The sequence below is a fragment of the Lactuca sativa genome, chromosome 8 (genome assembly GCF_002870075.4).
Source record: "Lactuca sativa cultivar Salinas chromosome 8, Lsat_Salinas_v11, whole genome shotgun sequence".
In the NCBI taxonomy this organism is placed as follows: Eukaryota; Viridiplantae; Streptophyta; class Magnoliopsida; order Asterales; family Asteraceae; genus Lactuca; species Lactuca sativa.
The window spans coordinates 247,311,735-247,324,901 of record NC_056630.2 but is presented as its reverse complement, the minus strand read 5'-3'; the positions used below and the strand labels follow the sequence as shown (position 1 = coordinate 247,324,901).

Genomic DNA, 13,167 nt, shown 5'->3' with positions numbered 1-13,167 from the left:
GGACTCCACATTGAGTATCAAATCCAATGTACATAGTAAGCGAAGTAAACGACCATTACATTACATATAAAGATTTTACATTTGTTTGAAAACCAAGTGTTACAAGTGTGATACATATGTATATATATAGGCAAAAGTAGATGTGTCTTCAACGCACTCCGTCTTCGTCAAAAGGATCATCGGGTACCTGTCTAATGCGGACCTAAGAATACAAGCAGTTTGAAAATGAGCATAAAGCTGGTGAGTTCATAAACGGTTTTGTTTTTCTGAAAATGTACAAGTTCCTTTCTGTTTACTGAATAAGTTACGCAACAAGAAAATCCCATATTTTCTTAAAAGTTGGTTATCCATTCGAAATGTAATGTAAAAGATGTATACTGGTTACCAAACCGAAATGTAATGTAAAAGATGTATACTGTTTACCAAACCGAAGTGTAATGTAAAAGATGTATACTGAAAATCTGGTTATGTACTAATGTTACCCTAGGAAAATCCCATATTTTCCTAAAAGTTGGTTACCGATCTGAAATGTAATGTAAAAGATGTACACTGAAAACATGATTACTCTTGTGAATTGTAAGGCTTAGTTATCTGGTTTGTTACACGAATCTGGTTATGTACAAATGTTACCCCAGGAAAATCCCATATTCTCCTGAAAGTTGGTTACCAATCCAAAATGTGAAAGATGTATACTAAAAACCTGGTTGTCCTTGTGAAATGTATTAGTTTTAACACGTATATAAAACTAATATGTACAAGTAAACTATTATTACTAAGTTAATCTCTGTTATCCAAATTGCGAGTTCCATAGCCATACGATAGACTAGATATGGAAATACATCACCTTATGCCTTTTGTCACCCTTGAACCTTTCAGTTCGGCTGTAGCTAGCAGCCAGGTGTGGGGTAGTCAGCCCCGTATAGATCTATACACTCGCATATCTCTGTGGAGTGTCCTCTGAGGACGTGTCTCCAATTTATAGGAATAACAAATTTACTAGTAATAATATAGAAAGATACTGTTATAAACAATGATCCTCCACTCGCGTATCTCTGTGGAGTGTTACCGAGGAGAAAACAGTGTACTAAGTTTCATGTTCAAGGTTCAAATGTTATGCTTTTAATTGATAAAATGTGGAAAACCATTTGTGAAAATATAGAATACAACATTTTATAACGTTTTTCACAAATAATACGACAATATGTTCTGCAAGTTCAAACGGTTATCTGTTATGATCTTCAACGTTAAAAGCATATGAAATATGAAACACAACACATGTAAAAAAAGTTTTTGAGTACAAGTATTCCTTGTACTTTGCTTCTATTCCCCCCTGAAAACAGTGAAAAACATTGAAAAAGGGTAGAGGTATGAACTCACCAGGCGAGAAAACGTGACGGTTTGGATGCTAAGTGTCGGTTCGGGGCTTGATAACGTGCGAGGTTCCTATGTAATATGAAATGGTATACAAATGTATCTAATTAGACTTTAAATCACTAATTAGATATGATTATACACTCCAATACAAGAAAACACTTCAAATAAAGTGTTTGGAGTGACCCGGGTGACATCTACGGACGTATAGGGCTCGGATAATGAGTTTGCTCTTCAAGAGTAAACTCCTTAGGGAGTTTACGGCCCTAAGACCATGACCACATGAGTTCGCGGCCGTTAACTCATGGATGAGAGGTTTTATGGTGCTAAATGGTCAAATATCACTTGGGAAAGGTTGCTATGATTTAATCTAAGGCATAGGAATGAGTCTTATCACCAAGGACATTACCAAATTGAGTTTACGGCTGTAAATAGGAGTTTACAGTCGTAAGCTCCTATGTGACCATTCCTTACATGATTTTGTAGCCCTAGATCAATCACATGTGATTCAAACCAATTTTACAAGCCTTAGAATGATTTTAGGGCAACATTTGACTTGTGTTTGTGAGTTTACGGCCAGGAACCCATTCTTGGGGGGGTTTATGGCCGTGAACTCTCAAAGGGATGGTTTTCATCATGTTTAAATTTTCTAAATCAATTGTGGTTGGTTCTAGAATTTAATCCAAGGGTATTAGTGTGTTTAAGTGGCATTTAAACACTTGAATTTGAGTTTACTCCTCATGAATATGAGTTTACGGCCCAAGCATGTTCTTGGGTAGTAAACTCATGTTTACTCCTCAAAAATTATGTTCAAGGTGTTCTAAGTCCGATTTGATAAGCCATTAAGTCATATCTAAGCCCCAAAGGTGATTTGGAAGGGTTTTAAGGCTCAAAAACCCCCTTTATGTGTGTTTACGGCCCAAGCATGTTCCAGGGCCGTAAACACATGAAAATGGTCCTTTTCCATAGATTAAACACGAATTTGAAGGCTAAGGATGCTAATCTATGAGTTAGGGAAGTTACCTTGATGAATTCGAGCCTTAATTTGATGTTTTTGGACCTTAGAGTTGGATTGAGGAGAGAGGTTAGAGAGAGAGTAGTGAGAGAGTGCAAAAGCTTCAAATGGAAGCTCAGTCCACTTTAAATATGTTCCAAATTCGGGACACGGTGGAATTCTACCCGATACCGACGTTAGTCATGGCTTTTGGTCGCACCCGATTAAGTTGCCGTAACCCGATATGGTCGATTCTAAAGGTATTCTGATTACTAGAACGGCGTGTTAATATGAGTTCTAAATGTGTTTGGACACCAATTAAGTCATAATAGCAACCTCAAATTAAATGACTTAATTTAATAGCTTAAACGGAAATGAATTTGGAAACGACGAATTTATTATCGGAAAAAGGGTTACAAATGATGGAACGAACTTCGGGTTGTCACAATGGTTGCTTTTTAAAGCGTATTGTTAGAGGAGAAGTTCTAGCAGTTGTAGGGAGGGATGCAAACATACACATCTACCCTATAGCATGGGTTGTGGTTAGAGTTGAGAACAGGGCCACATGGAAGTGGTTTATAGATCTCATCATGGATGACATTGATGGTAGTCTTGGTGTAGGCATTATCCTTCTTTCTGATAGACACAAGGTGAGCATTGGTTCCTATTTATGCTTGCTTTACTAATTTTGATGTTGTTATTTGTAGAGGTTACTAGTTACAGTAAAAATAAGGTGTGCAGAAGCTGAACACAGACAGTGTGCTAGGAACATTGTGGCCAATTTTACTAAAAGGTTTACTGATCAACATTTCAGGAAATTGTTTTGGAGGGCTGCCAATGCTAGTACTGAGCAGAATTTCAGAGGTGTAATGGAGAAGATAAAGTTTATAGATACTCAAGCATATGATTACCTTATAGATAGAGATCCTACTACCTGGTCCAAGTCATTTTTTCAAGAAGAGATTGTGATGTAGTTGAAAATAGAGTGAGTGAGAGTTACAATTCTGCTATTAGGCATGCTAGAAGGAAACCAGTAATCAGTATGCTAGAGGAGATTAGTATACTTTTAATGGAAAGGATATATAGTCAAAGAGTTGAAGGAATTGAATGGGATTTTACTATATCTCCAAGTATTAGGAAGCTTATACAAGGGTTGAAGGTTAAACAGAGGTAATATGTAGTTTCATGATTCAGCATACGGGTTTTATAATTTGTGTTATTAGTTATTAATTTGTAGTCTTTATTGCCTTATATAGATTGTGGGGGGTTACTCCTTGTGGTTATCAAAAGTATGAAGTTAGGCATAATGATACAACACATGGAGTGGATCTAATTGTAAAGACTTGTGATTGTAGAATATGGAAACTTATAGGGATATCATGCTTACATGGAGTGGTTGCAATCTCTTTCCTAAATCAAGATGTATAGAAATATATGTCCTAATCGTATAGTAAAGAGGCTTATCACCGCCAGCACCACCACCACCACCACCACCAGTCGCAGTAGCCCAACCACCCCCTCCACCACCACCACAAGGTGCAAGTCCTTTCCCTAGAATAAGGGCCCCAATTGGTAGAAGTGGACGGAGGTAATATTCTAAAAGGATTGTCAAAATTGCATTGAGAAGGAAGATACATGGGGTTGGGAGCAATACAGAGAACCCTAAAATCCTTGATTAATTTAGTAGGTAGGTGGTAGGTGGTTGACAACATCTTTTGTTAGCAAGTTGTAATGTAAAGACAAAGTACTAAGTTTTATTTTTTCTTTTCTTTTGGGTGTGTGGGCACATGGTGGCCCTTCTTTTGTGGCCCTTGTTATTTAGGAATCTTTTGTCCCATCTTTTTTGTTACCTAGATATAACTATTGTGTATGCAGATAAGTATTTACCCTTTTATTAAATTTCAAATATTAATGGAGTATTTCAATGAATCCAACTGCCACATTCAATTACTTCCTTGTTATATGTATGTATTGTATTCATTTCATTCACATAATGGAACAATATATGTATTCATTATGTATGTATGCTACTTTTATGGATTCCATTGTTGTTTCACAGATTCCACTCTAGTCAAAGAATGGAATCATATATGTATTCATTGTTATATGTATGCTAATTTTCCTGATTTCATTGCATTCAAACAAGAAGTTAAGATCATTCAATACATGATTCCAGTTAATACATCATTTAAAGAACATATTTCAGTACATCATTTTATCATATACATAATGATTGAAAAAAGAAATCATATGGTAAACTTATACAGTTTTTCCTTCATTGTAGTGGCATCAGAGTACTTTCCCTTCTTCATTTATCCATGACTTCTTTCACCTTCTCTACTTCTATGTTCAATGCTACCAAATCAGCTTTCATTCCATCCACCAACTTTTCCTTCTTCATATATACCATGTCTTCTTTCACATTCTCTACTTCTGTCTTCAATGCTATTAATTCGGCTTTCATTCCCTCCACCACATCAAATACAAGCATCTGTGCAGGTTCTACATCCAATCGATTTCAATATTTGCATTTACCCTTCAAAACAAACAATTCAAAAAGAAGAATAAATTCATGAATAACGAATCCAAAAAAGAGAGAAGATTCAAATGAACTTACATACCTCATTGTACACCATGAAATGTATCCATGGATTGTTTGGTGTTGTTGATGTTAGAATATGTTCAGGGAACCCACAATCACAAGATTTTGGGTTGTTTACTGTTGATTTCTTGCTTGATCGATTGAGGTTCTAAGAGAAGTTGTAGGAGGAAGCCGTCATCGGGGTATTAGGGCACAATAAAGAAACCACCACTGCCCCTCTTTTAATACCAACCTTATTAATTAGTCCTACATGTCACCTCATTTTCCATGTAGGATAAAAAAGACACCTAGGATCGATTCAACTGTTAAAACCGACAATAAGCAGTCGGAAGGGGAAAATATACACAAATCAAAAAGTTAAAGGGTTATTAAATCATGAAAAAAAAAGTTCAATAACCAAATGTGACCAAAAGCAATAGTATGTTACCTTGTCAAGTTATTATCCCAATTTTAAAAGAGTTAGCGGGTTGAAAATAGGTTGACAAATTTGCCAAACCTAACCTATTTAATTAAATGGGTTAGACAGGTTGACTCATTCAACTAAAACATGTTCAAAATCTAAACCTAACCTGCTAATTTTGGGTTAAGTTCGGGTTGGATTGACAAGTTGGGTCACTTTTTGCTATATATATATATATATATATATATATATATATATATATATATATATATATATATATATATACACACACACACTAGTGGTAGATCCGTGCAATGTGGCAGACGCGATTGCTTTCCCTTTGGCAAATTTCAAAATGTTTCGTTTCTCTGGCTATTGTTGTTTTGGCTAGAAGGTATAAGTAGGCTACTTATTTGGGTTTACATGAAAAGTTTTTTGTTCATGGCGTTTATTTTCGTTTACATGAATAGTTTCTGGACAACAATTAGAATCCTTTCGACGTGTTTCAAATATTTTTCTTTTGATCAACGACTGTACATTGCCTTCTTTTTTTTTAGGACTATAAGTACGTTACTATTTTGGGTAAAAAAAAGAAACAATTTTTCCTTTTTATTTGTCAAAAGTTTTTATGTTTTTTTAAGTTAACTTTAAAATAAGTGTTTTATTGTTAAAAATAAATATATATTTTCTAATTCCATTAATATATATACATATATATATATATATATATATATATATATATATATATATATATATATATATATATATCAAATTTGAGTGCACATATTTTTTTTTTCAAATGCCATGAGTGTTGGTAGGTGATGAAGGTGTTTGTTTGATGATGGTTAGAAATTCTTAGATAATTACTTTTAGATCTTATGTTCCAAGATTTAAGTTATTTACCATCGGAGTATCTTTGGGTAGATGGTGGTGGATGTCAAGCACGAGCACGAATAGTTTCTTCTAAGTGTATAGTTTCATTTCAACGATTAGGATTTGGGTGTAATGTGACAATTGTCAAATTCAGGTCATTCTCGGACTCATTCAACTTTTTATAAACCATATATGCACATCATGCCATGACCTAGCAATAGAAATTAGGTCATAATCTTGTATAAACTAGGATCCAACTAAAATCTAGGACTAATATAATTGACTCTTACGATTCTAGTAAGTTGTCTAGCTACTGTAGGAAATGTCAATACCCGAATTAGAACGAACTCTAAACAATTTTTACAATTAAAAAAAAGAGTATAAAACCCTAAAAATAAATTAAAATCTTCTAATTTCATTTCAACAGGATGGTAAATATCTAACAAAGTTCCAAAAGCCCTAAAGAGCCCAAAAATCCAAATTTATAAACTTTAAAACCTAAAAACTTTATAAGATTTGTTATAAAGTTTATTGTATCAAATTTAAATAATTAAGTTATGGGATATAATCAAAAACATAAAATTTTAATTATCAAGCATACATCATATTTTATGAGCTAAAAAAAATATTTTTAATAAGTTAAGAATTAAATAAAGCAGCCTTTTTATAAAAATTAGGGTTTTATAAAAATTAACGACAAATTTATAAAAATTTAATTATGAGAGAAAATACCCCTCTCATACTAAAAAAAATCGTCCACCACATCCCATTCTCCCTCTTCCCCAGGTCTTTGAATCATTTTATCTTCTCTTACAATCTAACTTCCCTTCACTCTCTCTCACACTCCACTCTTTACCACACTCACACTCTCTCTTTCTCTCTCATAACCCATCAAATTATCCAGCCAAGACCATCTCTCAGCCTTCAAATCTTCATCTTCTAGGATTTTTCCTCAAGGTAGTCACGAAAATCCTTCATCTTCCTTCACTTTCTTTCTTGTTTTAAAGATTTTTCTTGCACTTCTCCTTCTTCTACACCATTCTTTATGAACATTCATGAACATATCCATGAATTTCAAGTTTTTTGATGATTGTGGTAGGCCTTCACCCAAGAACAACATGCATGTTGTTTGATGGTGAAATCCAAGGACCAAAACCTATGTCAAACCCTAAAATACGAACTTTTACAAGTTTTGAAGATTCATCTCCCTTATGCATTCAAGTTTTTCCTTTGAAAACATCACTATGACAAAATATGTCCATGCATGGTCTTCAAACCGTGATGCATGTGATGAACATCAAGTTAAAGAACTTAATGATCAAAGTACATTGTTAATAGTACATGTAAATGATTTTATTCATAAAAAAATCTAGCTATCCTTTATTGTTCGAAATAAAATTTCCTCAGATTCCCTGTAAGATGATATGAGGATCTGGAAAATCCTAGGAGTTTTTATCGTTTCTTTAATTTATTAAAATTCTTACAATAAAACAAGGCCATAAATCATTTAAAATACTTTCTGAGCTCTATAAATTATAGGTAAATTCGTGGATTACCCCTAAGGTAGATTATGACATCTGAGTAAGTTTCATCGATTTTGGTTACTGTCGGGCATAATATTTAATTTTCTTTATTTTAATTCAAATAAATCATAAAAGCGCTTTAGGGATTTGAAAAGGCTATCTAAGATGTTTTTCAGATTCTACCTCATGTGGGATACGTAGAAACTTATTTTTAGAATTTTTCATAGTACATACCTATTTTCCCCGATTTTTGTATTTATAATAGACTAATAATGGAAAAAATAGTTCTAGTCATCCGATATTAATGAACATGTACCGGAAGAGCTTATAATAGATTAGAACTCTAAATAAAAATGTGGATGATTTTTCTATTTAGTCTGCTATTTTTCTTCTATTTTCTAATATTAAATAAACATAAATCCCCAAAATCGGATTACAATATATAAAAATCACCAGTGGTATTTTTACCAGATTATATATACTGTAAATGAAGTTTACAAAAATTTTGGTAATTTACTTTAACTTTTTGATAATTATTCATCAATTAATGATTATTCAATAAAATAAAACAAAGAAAAATATCAAGGCTAATTGAAAAATATCTTTTATATTTTTCAAAGCTTATATATATATATATATATATATATATATATATATATATATATATATATATATATATATATATATATATATATGTATATATATTAACAGTGATACAAAAAGTTTGGGAAATTTTGGAAACTGTTTTCTATTTATTTCCATTTTTGTTAGAACAAATGCTTAAAAATCATAAAATTGGGTTAAAATGTTTAGAAACCCACTTTTATATTTTTCCCCGCTTAAGTATGTTTAATAACAGTAATATAAATAGACAAAACTGCAAAAATGGTCCCTGTGGTATGCATCTTTTTGGGGTTTCAGTCCAAACCTCGACTTTTTTGGATTGATGGTCCTTTTGACCTAGTTTGTATGCAAAATTGGTCCCCCGACTTAACTACCGTTAAGTTTTTGCTGTTAACCTCCTCATGTGCATCTCACATGAGGGTATATTTGTCTTTTCACTTCTAAAGGACATTTTTGCACCTTTAAAATAATACCTTCTCTCTCTCTCTCTCTCTCTCTCTCTCTCTCTCTCCATAACCTTCCCCACGATTAGGAATCGATCTCACCAGGTGCTGCTCCAGCTTCACCCCAACACAACACAACACAACACTGTTATCTCTTCCACATAACTTTGAATTTTTCATGTAATGTAAGATAAACATATGATGTATAACGAATTTCCATACAAACGAATGAAACAAAAATCTTAACTAGTTGAAAAATATAATCAAAACAAAACAAACAACATGCTTACACTTACAGAGGATGAGTTCACTCAGGAGGCTTCATCTTCTTCTTCTTCTTTCCTTTATCTGATTCTGATTTCTAAACCAATCAATGTCAATGAAACACCCACCAAAAAATAAAAGAATAATAATGTCCTACAATATCACTGTGATCTTCTTCTCGAATGCTGTGAAACTGCATACCCTTCAAAGAAATCCAACACAACAGTCTCAAGATCTTCAACTGAGTACTTTATATACTGTTCAGGGTGCCTCCCATTCTCAATATGAGTTCTGAATCTTCCAAGAAACGATATGTAAGCTGGAATCAATTTCTACGAGATCAAAATCTGTAACTCCTCATGAAGCTGTGTGTCAGGGATTAACCATAACGCCTGCATTATGTGTACTTCTTCAAACATGGTGTTGAACGATTTAAATCTCTCTCGCAATGCACTCTTTGAAACGCTAGATGAGAAGCTTCCACTCACGTGTAGACCTTCATCTCTTAAGCAATACAATACCCCGACCCATGTTGCTCTTTGGTATCGTGTTGCAGCCTGCCGAAATTTACCTGTCAGTTTTTTTAAATAACTGTCTTCGATCATCTCTCTTAGCTCCGGTGAACCTTTGATATTTTGAACGATGTAATGGACATTGTTCACGATGAAGAGAAAAGCTAAGGAGTTGTCTTTGTAGTGTTTGGATTTTCCATCTAGGTTGAATTGCAGAATCACGATTATCCAGATTAGATGGAGTGCTAATGGCGATTGACCTTCGTGGTCGGTGAAATCCATGTCTGGAGTGGTTAAATCGTCGGAGTATCTGGAGCCGGTTGCAGGTTTGGAGACTATTAATTCGCCTAGGGTTTGTTTGTAGTCTGAGATTAAGCTTATGTAATTCATCACATACCTAGTTAATGGATGAACCGTCCCCCAGGGACTGGCACTCGAGAAGGTTCGCGAAGTACTGCGTTTTCAAACTCCGATAGCATCCCTCTAGCAGCCTCCGCTAGCCTGGAGAGTATCTCCGTTGCCTGAACCCTAATTGATTCGGCTGATTTGGAGAAAAAAACTGCGTTGATATCTGGCAACAAATCCATACGGGTTTGTGGGGAAGGTTGTGGAGAGAGAGAGGGTATTATTTTAAAGGTGAAAAAAAAAATTGTCCTTTAGAAGTGAAAAGACAAATATACCTTCATGTGAGATGCACATGAGGAGGTTAACAGCAAAAACTTAACGGTAGTTAAGTCGGGGGACCAATTTTGCATACAAACTAGGCCAAAAGGACCATGAATCCAAAAAAGTCGAGGTTTGGACTGAAACCCCAAAAATATGCATACCACAGGGACCATTTTTGCAGTTTTGTCATATAAATATTTTGGGAATTTTTATCATCTGGATGCTATTTTCACGAATTTATATTGTTATGCAGGCTTAAAAATTTGAAAAAAATAGGTAACTACATCAAAAATTCAAGGGCAAATTTCTGGAAGACCTCTACTATATTTGGAACGAAAATGTAGAATTTGATGAATTTTTGTAAACTGTTTGATAATATTTTTGGATTTTTAGGAGTTTAAAACACCTTTAAATGTATTGAAATACCCTCAATTAATATAACAATAACCTGGAAAATAATATCCAAATTTATCTTAATCACATGATTTATAAAATATCACCATTTCAGAAAAATTGTTACCCATTCAATATAAAACCAATATTAGAACAAAAATTTGGCATTTCTCTATATGTAGAATTTAGTATATTAGCATTAGATTGCGACATAGAAACTCACTAGCGTGTGTCTGATGTTGTGGGATCCCAGTAGTAAAGGCATTGGTGTATACAGAGGCACCACTTGTAGCTACTTTAAACATAGTGAGTATTCACACCTTCCCCCTATTTTTGGTTTTTATGTTTTGGGGTGCAAAAGCATGTCCAAACTATTTATGATTGATGTATTTATATTGAATTGTATCAAACTTCATTGCTGTATTTTGATATATTTTGTTGTGTATGTGTATGTTATTGTTAAAACATGAGGCCTTATCATCTTAAGTCCCTTCCACTTACTCCAACCATTAACTCTTTGAGCCAATGGTAACTTATGAATAGCGCTATTAGGAAATGACAACTCCTCACTCGCCCGATTGCCTGAGTCCATGATACCATATTCATCTATGGAATGATAAGCATAGATCTTGATAGGGCATCAGTCATAGGCTTGGTTGTGAACTCATTGTTTATTCATATACATATAAACTTGCTTATTAATTTTCGCAATGAACTTTGTTTCTCATTATAGCAATGAACTTTGTTTCTCATTATAGCAACGTACTTGTATTTATGGAAAGTTTTATACTAAATCTTGATTTTGTAAACTTGTGAACTCACCAACTATTTTCATAGTTGACCCTCGTTTTACATGCTTTTTTAGAAAATAATTAGTAAGTGGGCATAAAGATTCATCATCATAGAGCATACTATTGTTGCATTATGTGGAAGTTATTTTATGAAGCTATCTTTTGAACAATGTCATTTTGGAAAACTTGTATTTGTTTTGTTTGAATTATGGGCTATATACTTTTAACTACTACTATGGTGATGTATCTTTATCTTTTGCAATGAAACATTTATCGTTGTCATATCTTGCGTTTCTGCTTTAGTGGGGTGTGACAGAAATGGTATCATAGCTAAAGTTATATAGAACATCAGTTTTCTTTTAAGAAAACACAACCTATAACCAAAATGTATAAATTTTCTTTTACATCGAACCTACTACTAATGTAATTAGGTCGGGAGTTGTATTATTGGTCCTCAATTAAACATAGCTTGATCACCTATGTTTATATAAGGAAAGATTTATACAAAGCTTGAGAAAATTATAATGGGAAAATGTTCAACCAAATTTTTGTGAAAACTTTATTTCAAAAATTAAAAGCTGAATTTTGTTGTGTGTAAGCATTGCATATTATAGGTATTCGTTGTTATTTATTTCATAACTCATTAAAACTATGTCTCAATCCACTATGTCGACATCGTCATACTCTCGCGCTACCCCCTAGGCTGATGAGTCCGGCTATGTCACTGTTATCCCTCGACGTGATCCACCCGCCTCTGTGGAAGAAGACCCCAAGGAGGCAACGGAAGACACGGGAGACTCGGTGGAGATCATCAGCGACACCGCCCCAGGCCTCGTATCCAACACACTACAAGGAAGAACATCTCTAGGCCCGTGGGGGTATCATGCGATGGAGCAGGACCCAGTAGGGTAGGACCCAACATGACAGGACCGAGAGCACCCCCACCACATCGAGTCATTAGGATACCTGTCAGGCAGACAGGTATAACCCCATAGGAGTCCCGAAGAATGCAGTAGATGGAAACGGACCTACGGCAGAGTCTCGCAGTGATAGATGGGCTTCAAGAGGTTTTGGATGATGTGATGATAGGAATGGGCATTCTGTTTCAGCATGCTATGGAGGCTAAGGATATTGCTAGAGCTACTAGGCGAGTGGAAGGTCATGCAAAGACCACATGTTATGTGTTCGGAGGGCTGTTACTGATCATGATGTGGATGTTTCTTGTTAGGATAGCGATTCGTATTTGGTTCTGATTTCAGTATTTTATTTTATCATGTAATGAAAACCCATGTTCGGTGTCTATTGGGAGAAACATTAAAACTTTATTTTGGGAATGATGTATCGTATTGGTATTAAAACTATTTTGTATGGTCATGAAAAAGATAATTTTATGTTTGAAAACGTTACTATGAAATCAAACCCTATATTTTATTTATTCGGTTGTTGAATAAAAAGATTTTTATTCTTTCTTTCTTTTCTCAAATCTATATGCATAGTAATAATGCAAACCATTAATTTGACAACACTTATAGTTTTAAAAATGCTAGTGAATCAGACATTATACATTATTATATATATATATATATATATATATATATATATATATATATATATATATATATATATATTATATGTATTTTTTTTTTCTTTTCTCTCTTGTGTCTTAGAACCATGGCAGGAAGGCCTACTCGCGGACGCCCAGAAAACGAAA

At 34.0% G+C, this 13,167-nt stretch overlaps 1 pseudogene; it reads right to left on the bottom strand.

Moving 5' to 3' along the window:
* Positions 1–9,160: 9,160 nt before the first annotated feature.
* On the bottom strand, positions 9,161–10,193 carry LOC111875908 (exocyst complex component EXO70A1-like; annotated as a pseudogene).
* Positions 10,194–13,167: the final 2,974 nt, after the last annotated feature.